Raw genomic sequence first — 21426 nt, 5'->3', positions numbered from 1 at the left:
TTTCTTTTTTAACACTTTTTCCTCACTAAACACTTGTTGTTAACGTTCCCTTCATTTGTAGTGATGATTTGTTGGTAAAACATCTTGATTTCACTGTATTGGAGCGTAAAGAACGGAGATTTAAATAAATACTGATTTATTAATACGGAGCTAGTGTTGATTCGGAAGCAGTGGCGCCCTCTCTCGATGATATAATATACTTATGTTAATATATTTATTTAGCCCGCATAGAGCATATAATATACTTATGTTAATATATTTATTTAGCCCGCTTATTGTACTAAAATATACTATACAGGTTGGCCCATTTAGATCGGTCAGTATGGGAAAATCGGAACTATAAGATATACACCGATCTCTTCTTAGGAATCATGTCATCGATTTTAGTAACAAGAAAAACTGTGTACTCAGCTCGGGAATCGAACCCCGAACGTTTTGAAAAATAAAACTACTTAAGACTATTTCTATTTAGATATCGATTGTGTAGGTCTTAAGCAGTAAATGTTACTATGAAACATGATGTCTGAAATGAATAAAATGCATTGTTTTCATATCCTTTAATTTATTTTAGTAAGTAAGTAAGTTTACATAAATTTTTTTTAATATATGAATGCAGTTTATCTTGTTACTAAAATCGGTGTCATGGTTCCTAAGAAGAGATCGGTGTATGTCTTATAGTTTTAGATTTTCCCATACTGACCGATCTAAATGGGCCAACCTGTATAGTACTAAAATACGATGCCCCGAATCGATCAAAGAACGAAGGAGAAAATAATTGAATTGAAACGTAACACGTTCACTGTCCCAATCTGACATGTAAACCTTATGGCTTTGTAATAGAGGCTAGCCGTGGCCCCACGTGAGGAGCACGGGCAGTAAAGGTGTTAAACATATCCAACTATAACTCCTCTCTTTATTTTGTTGGTTGGACTCATGATCCGCAAGAACGGTGCCTCCTCTTCTATAGATGTATGCGATAAAAACATCACTGCCATGCATATACGTAATATGCGAACTGTTGACCATAGGAATGACGAATTTTGTTTTTACAACTTAGCAGAGAGGATAGAGTATACGGAGTTATATATATCTTTGAACTTATTGTTAGTATTACCTAGCAGTAAACATCAAATGGCATTCCGCACAGGAGTAATCTAAGGAACGCCCACTGCGGGTTCAAACCTACAACGTCCTGTTAGGAAGTCTTACATACGCTACATGTGACATATCTTCAAAAATTATATAAACTAATGCGAAATTAATATAAAACCAGAAGACACAAATTAATAATAACGATTAAACCAAAAAAAAATAAAAAGCTGGAATCTCTAGGTGCGTGCGACTGAGATTTGAACCCGCGGTCTCTGCTTTGAAAAGCAAACTTCTGTTACTGAGACCACAACGTGCCTTGACAATTGGCTCTAAATTCGGCTTGAGTTAGCTTTCGCTATGTGTCGTTTTGACGATTCTGCTAAAAGAAATAGTTTGCAGTAAGTTGACCGAGAGGCCCCTATCAAATGGTTGAAGGGCAAAACGTGAGATACATGTATGTGATGACAAGACTGTACTGCTTTCGATGATTGTCAAAACGCTTTACCTGAAATTAGCATGGCTATTCTTCATTCAATTTTCGACCATACTTGTATGTTTTAAACGTCTATTTTTCCATATTGTTCATATATATTTGACACGTTGACCGCTTAGATACCAGTGGTTTTATGACAGCTAAGGTATCAATGACTTGATGTAAGTGTAGAAATTAATGAATAGCGACTGTTAAGATATTTGTGACACGTTGAGCGCTCACAAGTAAATACTACCATGACAGTCAACAACTTTTTGACAGTTTAAACGTTTACCTCTCTTTGAGCACCTGGCGACTTCTGCTGCTGACTGTATGCAAGCTACAGCATAACAGCTTGTTGCATCAAGACGAGTCTCCTACTCCTGTAACCTTGTCTGCAACATCGAATCTAACCCATATACTCTTGCCTTCTGCTCGTGTGAAACTAATTACCAAGTCAGGGTTAGCTATATATTACCAGGCTTTATTAGATGGTTGTTCACAGGCATCGTTCATTACACAGAAGATTGTGGATAAATTGGGATTACCGATGCAAAATACTAGTTCTAAAATAACTGGTATCAATAATGCCAAGCATGCGATTGACAAATGTATCAACCTTGATGTGCATTCTGCTGTTTATCCATTCAAAACAAATGTCAATTGCAAGGTTGTTGATAAAATAACAACAAAGTTGCCACAGATTCTTATTAACAAGTCACACATTACATTGCCTACTAACTGCAAACTAGCCGATGAGAATTTTAATAAGCGTGGTGATGTGGATTTGCTGCTAGATGCTGGTGTCTTCTTTCAGATTCTTCTGACGCAGACGAAGAATAATGGAGACCAAGCAAACAAACAGCCCATTGTAACTGCGGGCAGTGCAAGTACTTCCGCACCGAGCTTTACAACCTCGAGTGCTGCAGCTTCGAGTACTTCACTAGCATGCGCCGCTACGCCATGAGGCCCTACACTAGTGCAGACATCATTTGGCGTGATCAATGGTGGTCGAATGCAGCTACCTGCAAGAAAAAAATCCAAACAGGTAATATCTTTGCTTTGTAGAGAATGCAATCCAAGCGACCTGTCAAGTGCATTTGGGGAAACTGAAAAGGTGCCTGAGATTTTCTTAGATAAAATACCAGAGCAAGACTATTGCGAAAAACCTTTTAGGGAATCTACAAAGCTAGCAGATAATAAATATGAGGTCTCACTGCCCAATAAGGTCCCTTTAGAGCAAATCAACTCTGAGTTAGGAAAATCTTTTCACTTAGCACTCAGTGGATTTCTCAATCTAGAAAAGAGGTTGCATGTGCAACAGAATCAAGCTCTTTTCACAAAATATCATGATGGGCATGGGCAATTAATCCTGCATAATGAAGATTGTATATTTTCAGAATATTCACCTGTGCCCACTGAGTTGCCTGAACTGAAAGCTGATCATACCAGTGCTCTAACACAGCGCACCACCCTGATCTCTGAAATAATAAAGATAAAGAAGAAAGTTCTCTACTATAGCAAAAATGACTCGTGTTCTTGAATATATCCTTAGGTTTTGCAATAATGTCAAACCGACTTCTCAGAACCTTAAGGGCTTCTTAACCATAGTCGAACTCAACAAGACTCTCATGTTAATAGTCAAACATGAGCAAGCTCAATTATTTTCAGTTGACTTAAAGATGCTGCAATCTCACAAGCAAGTTAAACGTAATTTAAGGCTACTGACTCCCTTCCTTGATAGCGAAGGCATTATGCAAACTGGTGGTCGACTGCAAAACGCGTCGCTTGCTCATACTGTGCAGCATCTTGCAATATTGCCAAAACAGTCTTCATTAGAAACTTGATTATAAGAAATGAGCATATATGTTTACTAGATACAGGACAAAATGTAATCTTATGTTATTCATAACAAAGGCACTGTATAATAGAAAGTTTAACCACTGTAAAAAAGATTATACATAAATGTGTAATGTGTTTCAGACTGAATCCGGTTGCCACAACTCACCTGATGTGTTTCATGCCTACACCACGGTTCACTGCTTCGTGCGAGTTCAGTATTCGTAGTTTAATCATAATGCGTAGTGACAATTCACCTCCTCTCGAGTAGCCCATGGCGAGGGTAACTAACTTGTTCCCGGGGAAGGACGGCATAGTACGCGCAGTTGAGTGACACTTGGTAAAGCGGTCATATTCACAATAGGTCCATTACAAAAATATGTGTACTGCCTATAGAATATAAAAATAAAATAAAAATAAAAAAGCCTTTTATTTCTTGCATAAATTTTTACAAATTAAGGTTGGAATGTTTTTTTTTTTTTTTAATGATGACATTAGTTTACCTAAGTACTTACAATTTAATATAGAGGCATATGAATGTGAATCTAAGTTTTCTTTATTTTCTACATATATTAGTGTTCAAAAAAATTTTAATCTATAAAATATTATTTTAAATAACTATAGTTCGTTTCGTTTTTCGGTAAACAAACTTTATGCGTCTCCTAATTGAAAACCACATTCCAAAAATAAGTTACGGCAAATATGTAACGATTATGAATCTAATACGATCATTTATATTCTTCTGCTTTCATAAGTAACAGTTTTTGATTTTTAAAAAGCGTTTATAGAATATAACTTAGCCTAATCTTTAGTTTTTAATAAGTGTCTAAAGTGCCTATTACATATGTATGTATTTAAGAGCTTACACATATTTATTTATTCTGTTAAGATTTGTGTTGATTAACCATCAGTTGTTTCTTTAAAAATAAGTAATAAGTATATAATTTAATTATAGTGACTCCTGTTAAATGTTGCTCATGTTAACATACGCATTTAAATTTATTTAATCTCGTGGCGCAATAATGTTAGCAACATTGAAAAACGAACTAAAGGTTCCATATTTAAAATCATAAGAATATTGTTATTTTCGTTGCCATAACGGCACTTCATCAATTTCTTTCCTATAACAATGTACGTTTCGTGGTTTACTCAATAAAACTATTTTTTTCCTACTGACGATCTTTAAATTACAAACTTACAGACCCTACAGTCCATAACTCTCCACCTATGAAGGCCATGGCCTTTTCATTCATAGAACGTAGTGCTTATATATCCATTCCTTGGCGGTCTCGAAGCCAACATTTAAAATTCAAAATAATATCATAACGTAAAGTCAGTAACATGCCAGCAGCAAGTGAGGTTTGCAATTATACATGCTACTTTTGGCTACATAAATAAGATTATTATGTTGAAAATAGTACAAACTTAAGAAGAAATCTGTATTAAAATAGGTCTCCTACTGCTAAGTAACGTTATCTAACGCGTACGACCTTAATAGCGATCTAAATTTTATGGTAAATGATCTCGATTTTAACACTTTCAGTGCCAAGCGTCCCATTTCCAATACAAAAACGGTGGGTTCATCCACGCAGCGGGTTCTTGGCAGTGAATATGTTTAAAACTAATTTAAATTTTCAGATTTTGAACCACCAGCAAAAGTTTTAGAAGAAAGTTTTATATTTCCTGTTGCTAAACTGAGACATGCAAACTCTTAACCACACAGCAAAACTTTGAACATGAACGGAAAATAATCTATAGTAAAGAAAAATAAATAAACTCACAGAACATTTGTACGTTTCATTTTATTTAAGATAATTACACTTCCTAATAAAAAATACGTAGGAATTATTTCAAAAACAATAGGTCTTGCGGTAAGTATGTGTTACTATGTGTTATGTGCACACAGCAACATGCCTATCTACCGCTCCTTGTATTGACTTAATTTATAAGTAACTTCCACATACATACGAACGATGAACCATAGTCTAATAAAACATGGTCTTCCATTCCCAGAGTGACACGGGGCTACGTCACAACAACATGGCCGCTATATATAGCGCTATCGCATATTATCATACTAGCTGTGCCCGCGGCTTCGCCCGCGTGTAATTCGGTCTGTGTCAGCAAGCGGCTAATTTCTAATCCTAATTTTTCTCCCTCTATGGATATATGCTAGAGGACTGAAGTCCAGATAAAATATTTTACAATTAGGTACCACTAAATAAAACTACACTCCAAAATCAATAGTTTTATTCGCCCTTATTCAAATTTTACACGTGATTTAAACTTAGAGAATATAACCAAGCGGAGTGGTCATTAACAGGCGTTCCCCTCTGTCGAAAATAGGCGGCCAATGGTCAACCGACGTTTATCTGACATGGCTATGTTTACGTTACGTAGTACTTTTAGTACGAAAATCAGTAGGTACACATTTGATGTGCCCCTCCCCCGCAAAAAACGCCAGACTATTTTGTACCGAAAATTATAGACATGGCGTCTCCGTTGGTTATATTCTCTAAGGATTTAAACGACAGAGTAGTAGGTGTATATCGGACGATCCAGTAAGGTATACGCGCGCGAGCGAAAGCGAAGCGGCCTGCCTGGCTAGAGCGCCACTTACCGTGGTCTTCTTCAGACTCCTGAGGAAGACCACTTGTAACCTCAATGCGTTGCGAGACTTTAGCGAATGATTCGATTTTTTTCGGGAAGGCATGGTAATGCATATAAAATGCGAGTCCCAAATCGTTTGACTCCGCAAACGACCAGTGCCGGATTAAGATATTTTGATGCCCTAAGTATTTCTAGACCATGGTGCCCCCTCTCCCTAGGGTCATCAAGATTATATTAATTTTTTTTGGTAAATTGAGTGGCGTTCATTGCTGCATTTCAGCTGAGAAAGTCACATCATTTTATCACGAAAATTGACAGTGCCGCAGCAGTAACGTTGCCACAGAGTACCTAATGACCCAAATGTCACCTTTATCATGAACATCTTAGAATGTTACTGAAAACGCGAGCGAAGCGAGCGCGAAAATATTTCGATATAAAAACGCAATTAGATAGACAGTTGTACATTTTTACTTTTAGTTTGGAAATCAGTCACATCATTTTATCACGAAAGTTGACAGTGCTGCAGCAGTAACGTTGCAACAGAGTAATGCTGCTGCAGTCCTCACCCGAATGTCACCTTTATCATATCTTAGTAAGTTATTGAAAAGGCGAGCGAAGCGAGCGCGAAAATTTTTCAATATAAAAAAACGCAATTTGATAGACAGTTGTACATTTTTACTTTTAGTACGAAAATCAGTAACATCATTTTATCACGAAAATTGACAGTGCCGCAGCAGTAACGTTGCAACAGAGTACCTAATGCTGTTGCAGTCGCCACCCGAATGTCACCTTTATCATATCTTAGAAAGTTATTGAAAACGCGAGCGAAGCGAGCGCGACAATTTTTCGATATAAAAAAACGTAATCTGATAGACAGTTGTACATTTTTACATTTAGTATGGAAATCAGTCATATCATTATATCACGAAAATTGAATGTCACCTTTATCATATGTTAGAAAGTTATTGAAAACGCGAGCGAAGCGAGCGCGAAAATTTTTCGATATAAAAAACGCATTTTGATAGACAGTTGTACATTTTTACTTTTAGTATGGAAATCAGTCACATCATTTTATCACAAAAATTGACAGTGCCGCAGCAGTAACGTTGCAACAGAGTACCTAATGCTGCTGCAGTCGCCACCCGAATGTCACCTTTATCATATCTTAGAAAGTTATTGAAAACGCGAGCGAAGCGAGCGCGACAATTTTTCGATATAAAAAAACGTAATCTGATAGACAGTTGTACATTTTTACATTTAGTATGGAAATCAGTCATATCATTATATCACGAAAATTGAATGTCACCTTTATCATATGTTAGAAAGTTATTGAAAACGCGAGCGAAGCGAGCGCGAAAATTTTTCGATATAAAAAACGCATTTTGATAGACAGTTGTACATTTTTACTTTTAGTATGGAAATCAGTCACATCATTTTATCACAAAAATTGACAGTGCCGCAGCAGTAACGTTGCAACAGAGTACCTAATGCTGCTGCAGTCGCCACCCGAATGTCACCTTTATCATATCTTAGAAAGTTATTGAAAACGCGAGCGAAGCGAGCGTGACAATTTTTCGATATAAAAAAACGCAATTTGATAGACAGTTGTACATTTTTGCTTTTAGTGTGGAAATCAGTCACATCATTTTATCACGAAAATTGACAGTGCTGCAGCAGTAACGTTGCAGCAGAGTAATGCTGCTGCAGTCGCCAACCGAATGTCACATTTATCATATCTTATAAAGTTATTGAAAACGCGAGCGAAGCGAGCGCGACAATTTTTCGATATAAAAAAACGCAATTTGATAGACAGTTGTACATTTTTACTTTTAGTATGGAAATCAGTCACATCATTTTATCACGAAAATTGACAGTGCCGCAGCAGTAACGTTGCAACAGAGTACCTAATGCTGCTGCAGTCGCCACCCGAATGTCACCTTTATCATATCGTAGAAAGTTATTGAAAACGCGAGCGAAGCGAGCGCGACAATTTTTCGATATAAAAAAACGCAATTTGATAGACAGTTGTACATTTTTACTTTTAGTATGGAAATCAGTCACATCATTTTATCACGAAAATTGACAGTGCTGCAGCAGTAACGTTGCAACAGAGTACCTAATGCTGCTGCAGTCGCCACCCGAATGTCACATTTATCATATCTTAGAAAGTTATTGAAAACGCGAGCGAAGCGAGCGCGACAATTTTTTAGTTTACCAGGGTACTCTATAGTGTTAACACATATTTGAAAAAAGTTTGCCCCTCCTTCCTAAGTAGCGCCATACGATTCAGGGGCAAACTTAAGTCAATCGAGTATTGTGGCTACCCCCCCTTTTAGGGGTTGAATTTTTATAGCCTATAACCTGGCCGGGGATTTTCTCGACAGATTAGTAAAGTTTTCATCAAAATCCGTTCAGCCGTTTTCACGTGATGCGCGTTCAAATAAACAGACAAACAGATAAACAGATAAACAGACAAACAGACAAAAATTCGAAAAACTGTTGGAACGTGTTCTGTTATCAATTCTAAGTATCAAGTAATATGACGTAAGCCCGTGTCAGTTAGGTGACCTAGAAAAGACGGGAATGGAGTACCAGGCGGAGTATATTATTATACCATGCGATGAACGATCTTCTTGTACATGCGCAGGATGCCATCCGAGTTTTTATGGAAATGTGGTTTTGGAAGTTCTTGTCTAAAAGCAAAAACTGTAGAACTAAACAGTAGAAATAGGAAAATATGATGTCAAGTATAACTCATTACCTTTGTACTAAATCAGCCTTTTTTCGAGCTATTAATTGATTTATCCGTTAAAGTTTTGCTTGAAGTTCACGTACTGTTATAAATTAATACATATTACGTTGAAAATTACATGGATAGTCGTGAAAAATCTTGTATTTGTTGTGCTTAAAAGTTGACAGAAATGTCACGTTGGAAACGCACGTATTTTTCGATAACATCGTCACGTTTACTCGCGTAAAGTATTTACGTAGAATAATTCTGGCTCAGTTTTCATTATATAATTAGAAAGAGAGCGTTTTAAGTGTGAAGTTAGGCACGTATGGAAAACACACCTAAAACGTTTGTAACTCATGGTACCAATTGAAATTTTTAGTTCTTTAGGTAACCGGTAGAGGCACTGTACAATTACTCCATACATTTTCCTTAACTTTCTCACTATCGACTGTCATTCACGGAACTCATGGTAGAGCTTCTGGCGGTCTAGCATGAGTTGCGTTCTCGCACGCGAGTCCATACTTGAAGTCGCGCCAGATGTATGGAGCCAGGTGTAATATTGAGCAGTTGGTTTATAATATACATGTCGAATACGGATGGTCTCAAAGGCGGTGGGCGCGTGGGGTAGTACGATAATGTATTACTTCACAGCTAAACCAGTATGCTACCATGCTACCAGTGCATGAAATAAACCTTAGGACTCGTTAACCATACTAGTGCCTACTATACTTCAGTACTAAATGTTTAAAAGAACTAATTGCCATGTTTAACTCAAGGGAGCGATATGAAAGTAAAAAGAAACCGTTTAAATCTTTATTCAAGTCAAACTAGGCCGGCCCCAACCCTACGCCTCTAACATGAGAAGATTTAGCCCTATATGGGACCGGCAACAAACTCAGAGGGACAAATCTTTTCAAAACAAGTTAAAACAACACATAACACATCATTTCTTTATTTCACAAAAGTAAGCTTCTAATGAAACATAAGAAATCAAAATAACACTTGAAATAAAACACTTAGCTAAATGGTTAAAGAACGCGGGATTCTATAAGCTATCAGAATAATCCTTCAGGTATAAGCCTTCAGGAACGTAGCGAGTTAGGCACGAGGTTGGCTAACGAGTACGTCCGATCTCTAGCGCGGTCCGATCAAGAAGAACTACCAGCGGCGGAGCCTCTCCGCTCCCGCCTCAGTCAAGTTGGCAAACCTGCTCGACCAGTCTACCAACATACCGACAAAAACGCCAACTCGTGCCTACGCTCACTCGAGAGAAACCTCTCGACGTTCCAAAGCCTTCTACCTGTCATCTCAGTTCAACAACACGCCAATAGGTGGCGTTACTCTCTACGCAACTTTATTTCAACAATGCGCCAATAGACGGCGTTACTTACGCAACTTTATTTCAACAATGCGCCAATAGACGGCGTTACTCTCTACGCAACTTTATTTCAACAATGCGCCAATAGACGGCGTTACTTACGCAACTTTATTTCAACAATGCGCCAATAGACGGCGTTACTCTCTACGCAACTTTATTTATTTCGTTACAACCAAATAATACGTAGCTGAACATTGCTAATCGATTTTATACAGGCGTCTAAAATAATGAACTATAACGCTGCAATACGTCTTTCTGGTGTCAGGTTCCGACACGGCCGTCCTGCGCTACACACGTCCTCGTGTGTGGGTGTATGCATTTGATTCTGTAACAAAATACTCAGCACAGTATCTCATCGCTCGGTCATTCCTGACCCACAATTTGGGTCTCTCTCAAATTACTATTAAAATCAAACTTTGTTATCAATCAAACCAGAAAAAATGATTGTTCAAAATTACTTTAACAATCCTCAATTCTCTAGTCAAAAATAGTCCATCGAGCAACGACTTAATAAAAATAATCAGTAATCATCGCCGCTATCTAGCGGATACACTCCATTAATCATCGCCTCCATCTGGCGGATACTCTCAAATTTATGTGAAAACAGAACAATTTCAAACATCAAAAACACAAATCACAACAGCTCTAATTCATTGCTCGACAGTATCACTACTATTGTCATCAATATCAATTTACGGGGAAATTATCTGGCATTAAAAAAATGTGTCAAATGTGATAATAATCATTGTAGGACATCTTAAAATAAATATCACTCTGACTTAATAATGCCAATTTTACTCATATGAACACAGTACATCAACGGAAATTCATTTTTAACAAAACAACACCAGTCCTTCGGTGCATTCCCAAGTAGCACAGATAGCTCTATAACTACTCACTTTTAGTTCTATCTAACGCTCTGTGCGTATTAAGACACTTATAAGAGCACACTCGTGGTCCTACAGCTGTATAATAGATCTCAGTGATATTTATATAGCTTAGGGCTGATTAAAAGCTGCATTACGGCTCTGAAAACTACCATTAATACGCAAAGAGTGATATAAAGGTATATTTGCTACGACCCTATACAGCTTTAAGGGTTATCAAATGCTTTAACCGTTATAAGGTCTGTTTAGTGGATAAAATTACGCCATGTGCTGTATAAGGAGGTAATTGTGGACTTTTATTACGTTGACTTATTAAGGGAACACAAGTGAACTATTATGAAGCTAATAGACGTATAATAGAACACATGTGGCACATAATACAGCTTGTCGCTTAACATGTTTACCGCTAAGCAGCTTTTATTACACTGACTTTTAAGGGAGCACGAGTGAACTAATATGAAGCCAATAGACGTATAATGGAACACATGTGGCACATAATACAGCTTATCGCTGAACGTGTTTACCGCTAAGCAGCTTTTATTACGCTGACTTTTTAAGGAAGCACGAATGAACTATTATGAAGCCAATAGACGTATAATGGAACACACGTGGCACATAATACAGCTTATCGCTGAACATGTTTACCGCTAAAGCAGCTTTTATTTCGCTGACTTATTATAAGGGAGAACGAGTGAACTATTATGAAACCAATAGACGTATAATCGAACACATGTGGCGCATAATACGGCTTAGCGCTGAACATGTTTACCGCTAAGCAGCCTATTATACTGCCATTGGGACTGTCTGCATAGCGGCTGTTAAAACGTTCACAAGATGCCTTATAACTGTTTAGAGGTTCACTAGTGTATCGAAATAACGACTTGGACTTTATAGTGGTTCACTTAAGTATCTTTATCAGATATATAACAGTCGTATGCTGCATATAAGAATTTTAACGGTTCACGTTGCTTTTTAACATTGACCGCCATTTTATTGTATATAACCTACAAAATTGAAATTGCTTTTCCAACTTTTAAGGGTAACAATAAGGTTTTGTGCCTGAGTTCTTAACCTAAATCATTAGTTTAGTACTTCCTATAACGTATTATTAACTTTTTATCTCATAATTCTGTCCAAACCACTGAAATAGTTTTTACACGTAGCTTATTTATATAATTAATTTAAATAAATACTGATTATTTTCGTGGCGCACTGAAATTTTCTTAGATAATGTATATATATAATGTCAATAAACTTGCATTCCCAAACATCTTTCTCGCATTAATATGTGATGAATCAAAGTCCTTCGTACAATCAATTGCCTTTATTTTACTCTAAGTTCCTACTTCAACACTTTCGACATTCTTAACTTAACAAGCAGTTAGCCTTCCTACTCAATGTTACCGGTTCAAGCGCCAAAGCGAGAATGCCCCTTCCATCTCATGGTAAGTTACATTTATACTTTTTCATCATTTGAATTGGCGGGTAGGAGAGTAGGGTCATTTTCGCGACTACCGACATATTAATTAACAAATATTCGGGTAAACACAAATCACATTTCTAATCACTACCCACTGAATGCCATAAGTTTAACATAACGCACACAAAATAATTATAATTTATTCTTGAAATCTTATGAAATATCACACTCGGCCATCCGACTGCGTGCTACCTCCGGTGCACGATCAACAATAATATCACACTCGGCCGTGTTGCCCGATGCCTTTTCAATCCTATTATAGTTAGACTAGTCTGTTTATACAATACCAATACTCTTCATTGTACACCAGAATACAATAAAATAATACAAAGAATTACAGCAACTCTAGTAGAGGTAAACTTCAAATTATTTAATTTACTCATGGTATCCGGTATTGCAGATGTAAACGGTATTCATTCTTCAGACTAGTATTACTATTACATAAAAAGGGATACCTATTTAAATACCTACTTATACTACTGATCATGTTAACGTTCACGAAATACATCGTCCACACTGTCAACCCCATACGATTAGTTATTTTAGCTTATTACACGCAGGATTACAGACATTATTATCGGCACGTACTTATAGAATAAGCCCAAATTTCATTGCATTGATTTTAGTACTGTAACATACTTATAACAAACATGGCACGAGCAATACAATTTAGCCTGATATATCAGAATAAGAAGAAAGAGACAACTACCACAGTATGAGCCATAATAACTGACATCAATAATCAAATTTTTAGTCCTTTTATGGTAAATGTAAGAACTGTTTATGGGTATAATGTTTTGGGGAAGCTACGTAATTACATTAATGGCTTAATCAGGTTTGTAATTAACAGTTGCAATTATCTAATATTTTCTCTCTGAAATCAAACATTTTTTTTTTCAAATTACAATACTAGTTACATGCTTGATGACGTCCTCTACTGTAGGTCCTTCTTGAGCGTCGCCTTGACTCCCGCGGTCCTTCTTCGTGCGGGTCATCTGAGAGAGGCCCTCGTCGTCAGCGCCTGCTGTGGTGACGACATCTGTATTCAGGCTGTTCTCACGCTCGGCTGTCGCAGTCCACAGCGTCCTCTGTGGTAGATTCACCGTCGCTAACCTCCAGCGTCTACCGCGACTCTGCATCAGTCTTGCTCGTGACGGCAGTCTAGGTGATCTCGGGGTGTCAATATTGGAATCCATTTTACCCTGTAATTAAATTTCAGTGCGCTGCATGATTGGTTGTTAAACTTTCTTCTCACCCTACACTTATTTAAACTCATAATAAACTCTTTAAACTCATAATAAACTCTTTAAACTCAAAATAAACTCTTTAAACTCAAAATAAACTCTTTAAACTCAAAATAAACTCTTTAAACTCAAAATAAACTCTTTAAACTCAAAATAAACTCTTTAAACTCAAAATAAACTCTTTAAACTCAAAATAAACTCTTTAAACTCAAAATAAACTCTTTAAACTCAAAATAAACTCTTTAAACTCAAAATAAACTCTTTAAACTCAAAATAAACTCTTTGAACTCAAAATAAACTCTTTGAACTCAAAATAAACTCTTTAAACTCAAAATAAACTCTTTAAACTCAAAATAAACTCTTTAAACTCAAAATAAACTCTTTAATCTCAAAATAAACTCTTTAAACTCAAAATAAACTCTTTAAACTCAAAATAAACTCTTTAAACTCAAAAGAAACTCTTTAAACTCAAAAGAAACTCTTTAAACTCAAAATAAACTCTTTAAACTCAAAATAAACTCTTTAAACTCAAAATAAACTCTTTAAACTCAAAATAAACTCTTTAAACTCAAAATAAACTCTTTAAACTGAAAATAAACTCTTTAAAAACTCTTTAAGATCTCTGACAGCACACTACATGGCCGCACTCATAAACAGCACACCTACATGGCTGTAGACTCTAGCAGCGCACTACATGGCCACATTCATAAACAGCTCTAGACTATTCAGACAATTCGTACTATATACTCGTATTAAACTCAAACTCATATTAAGCTCAAACTCAAACTCATATTAAGCTCAAACTCAAAATCGTATTAAGCTCAAACTCAAAATCGTATTAAGCTCAAACTCAAAATCGTATTAAGCTCAAACTCAAAATCGTATTAAGCTCAAACTCAAAATCGTATTAAGCTCAAACTCAAAATCGTATTAAGCTCAAACTCAAAATCGTATTAAGCTCAAACTCAAAATCGTATAAAGCTCAAACTCAAAATCGTATAAAGCTCAAACTCACAATCGTATTAAGCTCAACCTCACAATCGTATTAAGCTCAACCTCAAAATCGTATTAAGCTCAAACTCAAAATCGTATTAAACTCAAAATCGTATTAAACTCAAAATCGTATTAAACTCAAAATCGTATTAAACTCAAAATCGTATTAAACTCAAAATCGTATTAAACTCAAAATCGTATTAAACTCAAAATCGTACTAAACTCAAAATCGTATTAAACTCAAAATCGTATTAAACTCAAAATCGTATTAATTAAACTCAAAATCGTATTAATTAAACTCAAAATCGTATTAATTAAACTCAAAATCGTATTAATTAAACTCAAAATCGTATTAATTAAACTCAAAATCGTATTAAACTCAAAATCGTATTAATTAAACTCAAAATCGTATTAATTAAACTCAAAATCGTATTAATTAAACTCAAAATCGTATTAATTAAACTCAAAATCGTATTAATTAAACTCAAAATCGTATTAATTAAACTCAAAATCGTATTAATTAAACTCAAAATCGTATTAATTAAACTCAAAATCGTATTAATTAAACTCAAAATCGTATTAATTAAACTCAAAATCGTATTAATTAAACTCAAAATCGTATTAATTAAACTCAAAATCGTATTAATTAAACTCAAAATCGTATTAATTAAACTCAAAATCGTATTAATTAAACTCAAAATCGTATTAATTAAACTCAAAATCGTATTAATTAAACTCAAAATCGTATTAATCAAACTCAAAATCGTATTAATCAAACTCAAAACCGTATGAACCTCAAAATCGTATTAGACTCAAAATCGTATTAGACTCAAAATCGTATTAGACTCAAAATCGTATTAGACTCAAAATCGTATTAGACTCAAAATCGTATTAGACTCAAAATCGTATTAGACTCAAAATCGTATTAGACTCAAAATCGTATTAGACTCAAAATCGTATTAGACTCAAAATCGTATTAGACTCAAAATCGTATTAGACTCAAAATCGTATTAGACTCAAAATCGTATTAGACTCAAAATAGTATTAGACTCAAAATAGTATTACACTCAAACTCGTATTAGACTCAAACTCGTATAAGACTCAAACTCGTATTAGACTCAAACTCGTATTAAATTCTCTGGTAGCACACTACATGGCTACACTCACAAACAGCACATCTACATGGCTGTAGACTCTAGCAGCACACTACATTGCCGCACTCATAAACAGCACATCTACATGGCTGTAAACATTAGACCCGGTTATATGATACCACCTACATGATATCTAGAACCCTAAGAGTCTGACTATTAGTACACCACATACATGGTGACTAACTACATGCTAACTACACCTTTACCCACCTACATATATAACTAAACATTAGACCCGGTTATATGATACCACCTACATGATATCTAGAACCATTAATGTCGGACTATAGTACACCACATACATGGTGACTAACTACACTTTTACCTACATACATAGGTAACTAAACATTAGACCCGGTTATATGATACCACCTACATGATATCTAGAACCATTAATGTCTGACTATAGTTCACCACATACATGGTGACTAACTACATGCTAACTACACTTTTACCTACATACATAGGTAAATAAACATTAGACCCGGTTATATGATACCACCTACATGATATCTAGAACCATTAGAGTCTGACTATAGTACACCTACATGGTGACATTGGTGACTAACTACATGCTAACTATACTTTTACCCACCTACATAGGTAACTAAACATTAGACCCGGTTATATTACCTACATGGTACACATACATAATAGCCAAATCAATATTGAAAGTTTAATTGTTGTTACCAAACCACGTAATTGTCGTTACACGGCACTTAAGGTACATAGTAATCACTTAAGACACTCTTCATTCATTTCAAAACTAACCAGAGGCGGTTATCAAGCATGACTTGCTATTGGATCATTTAGCTCATACTAAATATACCTACTATTTAATAGATTAGGTTCAGTATTCGAAACTCAAATATAGGATGCACATGTATTTAAACACTTTCATTTAACGACAGTACGTATTTCAACTAGATCTGCATAACAACCGAGAACTTCTGCATGTCTCTTCACAATATGGGCATATTAAAATTTAAAACCACTAAAATTTAAAATCAGTTAAATAAAATTGTTCCTTTAACGACAATAAACGTACTTGCCTTTAATGGTACACGTACAGTACTTGTTTGTTTTGTAATTGCTAACGGATTCATTAAATATTTATCCAAATCGTATCCATTGTATTCAACTTCGCTAAACATTGATACTACACAAAAATAAAAATAACATCTTATGTACAGTGCAGTAGTAACTGCACTGTACATAATCGTAATATGACTCTTGTAAAAAGTTACCCGCAGAGTTATAAATTACGTAACAAGTCTACTTCGTTACTTCAACTTGACTATGATCGCGTATCTGCATATTATTAATCAGGTTTTGAGATTATAAGCATTACACAACTTAAAACTTACTACCATAACGTCAAAGTATATAAAATATGTATGTATATAAAATATGTATATGTAGATATACTAGGTACTCACACGTTCTGGTCCTTTTATGGGCGCCGTGTTACCACTTCTGACTTGTGATGAATCAAAGTCCTTCGTACAATCAATTGCCTTTATTTTACTCTAAGTTCCTACTTCAACACTTTCGACATTCTTAACTTAACAAGCAGTTAGCCTTCCTACTCAATGTTACCGGTTCAAGCGCCAAAGCGAGAATGCCCCTTCCATCTCATGGTAAGTTACATTTATACTTTTTCATCATTTGAATTGGCGGGTAGGAGAGTAGGGTCATTTTCGCGACTACCGACATATTAATTAACAAATATTCGGGTAAACACAAATCACATTTCTAATCACTACCCACTGAATGCCATAAGTTTAACATAACGCACACAAAATAATTATAATTTATTCTTGAAATCTTATGAAATATCACAAATATATAAAAGATCATGTACAAACATTTAACTAAACACTTTAACAAAATGACTTATGGTGTCGTTGCGCTTAACGATTTTGCTTCAATATAAATATGTTCACCTCTGCGTTCGTCGTCACTATACATAATTTAATAGCTGATTTTTAAGGCAGAGGTGTAAAAGTATGTTATTAATTATCTTTTATTCAGCCCAACGTCAATCTTTCCCGGTATTAGGGCGCACATGTGACATATTAGCTGAATAAAGGGTAACTGGTGGTCTCTTACCCAGTCAATATACACCTCTTATAACTCCTGTTACCCCTTATAATTCCGTTAAATTGCTGCTACAACGCTCTTAAGTAGCTATGTGAACTTAAGGCTGCCTAATTTGTGCCCATTTAAGAGTTATAAAAGCTGAAAAGACGCTTATACAGCTCTTATGCAGCTTTTATATTCCAGCTTCAAGCGTATTCGTACCTCATTATGCGGCTGCTATACAGCTAATCTGTGCTACTTGGGTTGCCAGTCCTTCGGCAGATACCAGACCCTCGTCAGAAGTAACCATCTCAGCCGCGTAAGTGCTACTCCTTGCAAAGAGCATTCTGCACATAAAAAGCAGACCACGTGCACCTCTTACATGCTCTAGCACTTCTGATGCGGTCACTAAACAATACCCAGTCCATCTAAAGCAAAACATTAGTGCCCAGTCCATCGGGCTTGCCTTCAGTCCATCGAAAGCAAAACAGTAGTGCCCAGTCCATCGGGCTTGCCTTCAGTCCATCGAAAGCATGACAGTATTGCCCAGTCCATCGGGCGTACTTTCAGTCCTTCGAAAGTACAAGCTTAAGTCCATCGAAAGCAAAAACAATGTTAAGAGTGAATTCCAAAAAGAAAATAAAAACGGTTCTTTAAATCATGTTACTCAGAACCACTGGTACTATCATCGTCAACTGATCAACTGAAACTGAACATCACTGATCAAAATCACTAAAGATAGCTTTCTACTTTAGCTTTAACAACAGAAACTCCGCTTTCTACTTTAGCTTTAACAACAGAAACTCGCTCAAAACTTCTATGCAGAAGTAAATCCTCTCAAAATAATCCCAACAAAATGGGAACTGCTCACCAGATTAATAAAGCATGATGCACGCGACCAAGTCAAAGGTGGTGGTGGTGAAGTCCGACCCAAGCACGAAGGCTGATGCTTTCCGACTTGCAGTTGCCGTTGCTGCGGCAGATGGCGAGATGCACGATGTGGTTCATCATCTTGATCGGGACACTCTTGATAGAGCGGTGGTTCATCATAGCTGGCTGTTACTGAAATCATCATTTGCACGGTATCAGATTTATTATTTATCATGTATGCAGGCTAAACTCAAAGGTTTACGAAATGCCCTAGTAGTGGACACTAAAGACATGTTGCCATAGGATACGGGATTTTAGCTCAGAATAAAATTTAAACTTCAATGAGTGCGTTTTATTTCCTTCTATGAACAAACAAACACGTGTTCCAAAAATAAGTAACACAGTAAAATGAGCCAATACGAAAAGTGACAGCTTATTAGTTACGTTCGACTGTTATGCTTCGCCATTACACTCAAAATAAAATTCCCTAATAAACAATTAGAACGAAACCTGTTCTTTTATTTCCAAATCTCCAGCACAGAAGATACTGCAGACTGCACAGCTGCTTCTGTGTCACGGGCGTAATGGTGTCTGCAATTTCGCTCGGCTCTGGCTGCAGGACACTGTAACATTAATTTTCATATGCGTAGCTCATGTTTCCATAGTATGCACGATTTGTGATCTATCACGGCATTACGGGCAATAATTTGTAGCAATTTTACTAATTACTAAACAGGATTACAGGAGGAATTACAGGATCAATTTCTAACGGTGCATTGTATTTTCAAAAAAAAATATTTTTGAGGGTAGAAGCACAAGTGAGCGATGAAATAATATCACGTCGTGATAGCCGATATTTGGTTGTAATTAACAACATGGATTTCACTTCAAAATAATTCAAGATCACTTAGATTTAAATGGATTATAAAAATTAATTGTATTTTCATGAAAAATCTATTATTGAGGGTAAATTCACAAGTAAGCGATGAAATAATATTACGTTGTAATAGCTAATACTCGGTTTTAATTAACAGTATGGATTTCAAATCAAAATAACTCAAGATCGCTTCGATTTAAATGGATTACAAAAATTAATTACAAAGAAACGTAACGATCCCAGGGATGACGTCACGTAACGACCGCTATGCTCGACTGCCTCAATCACAATTTTATTCACAATTTCACAATAATTCTCACCAAATAACAATGAATTACACTCACCTTTCAATCAAGGTTAGACACGTGAGCTTACCATTACCACGTGTCCAGATTATGGAATGTAGGTCACCAGAAATACACCACGCTCCCAGGTGGCTGTGTAAGCAATACATGATACCTTGACAATCCCACTTGCTGATGTCGAGTACCGATGGTCCTAAAAGGCGGTGGGCGCGTGGGGTAGTACGATAATGTATTACTTCACAGCTAAACCAGTATGCTACCATGCTACCAGTGCATGAAATAAACCTTAGGACTCGTTAACCATACTAGTGCCTACTATACTTCAGTACTAAATGTTTAAAAGAACTAATTGCTATGTTTAACTCAAGGGAGCGATATGAAAGTAAAAAGAAACCGTTTAAATCTTTATTCAAGTCAAACTAGGCCGGCTCCAACCCTACGCCTCTAACATGAGAAGATTTAGCCCTATATGGGACCGGCAACAAACTCAGAGGGACAAATCTTTTCATAACAAGTTAAAACAACACATTACACATCATTTCTTTATTTCACAAAAGTAAGCTTCTAATGAAACATAAGAAATCAAAATAACACTTGAAATAAAACACTTAGCTAAATGGTTAAAGAACGCGGGATTCTATAAGCTATCAGAATAATCCTTCAGGTATAAGCCTTCAGGAACGTAGCGAGTTAGGCACGAGGTTGGCTAACGAGTACGTCCGATCTCTAGCGCGGTCCGATCAAGAAGAACTACCAGCGGCGGAGCCTCTCCGCTCCCGCCTCAGTCAAGTTGGCAAACCTGCTCGACCAGTCTACCAACATACCGACAAAAACGCCAACTCGTGCCTACGCTCACTCGAGAGAAACCTCTCGACGTTCCAAAGCCTTCTACCTGTCATCTCAGTTCAACAACACGCCAATAGGTGGCGTTACTCTCTACGCAACTTTATTTCAACAATGCGCCAATAGACGGCGTTACTTACGCAACTTTATTTCAACAATGCGCCAATAGACGGCGTTACTCTCTACGCAACTTTATTTCAACAATGCGCCAATAGACGGCGTTACTTACGCAACTTTATTTCAACAATGCGCCAATAGACGGCGTTACTCTCTACGCAACTTTATTTATTTCGTTACAACCAAATAATACGTAGCTGAACATTGCTAATCGATTTTATACAGGCGTCTAAAATAATGAACTATAACGCTGCAATACGTCTTTCTGGTGTCAGGTTCCGACATACATATTATGATATTGACGTTGAATAGGACAGAACATGACAAAAGAACCAGAAACAGGTACCTATAGTTGGTCAAACCAATTTGTCAGTAAATCAAAACAAAAAAACTATATTCATCCTTTTCTTTTGGGTGCTAGTACTAGCGTAAGTCAAAGATAGTATGAT

At 36.2% G+C, this 21426-nt stretch overlaps 1 long non-coding RNA gene across 1 annotated transcript; it reads left to right on the top strand.

The window, feature by feature from the left end:
* Nucleotides 1-248: 248 nt before the first annotated feature.
* LOC134805437 (uncharacterized) lies at nucleotides 249-863 on the top strand. Its single transcript, XR_010146288.1, has 2 exons — nucleotides 249-298; nucleotides 727-863. It is a non-coding gene; the product is annotated as an uncharacterized LOC134805437 (long non-coding RNA).
* Nucleotides 864-21426: the final 20563 nt, after the last annotated feature.

This window comes from Cydia splendana, unplaced genomic scaffold (assembly GCF_910591565.1).
Source record: "Cydia splendana unplaced genomic scaffold, ilCydSple1.2 scaffold_10_ctg1A, whole genome shotgun sequence".
NCBI classification, from domain to species: domain Eukaryota; kingdom Metazoa; phylum Arthropoda; class Insecta; order Lepidoptera; family Tortricidae; genus Cydia; species Cydia splendana.
This window is presented reverse-complemented; position numbering and strand designations above follow the sequence as displayed.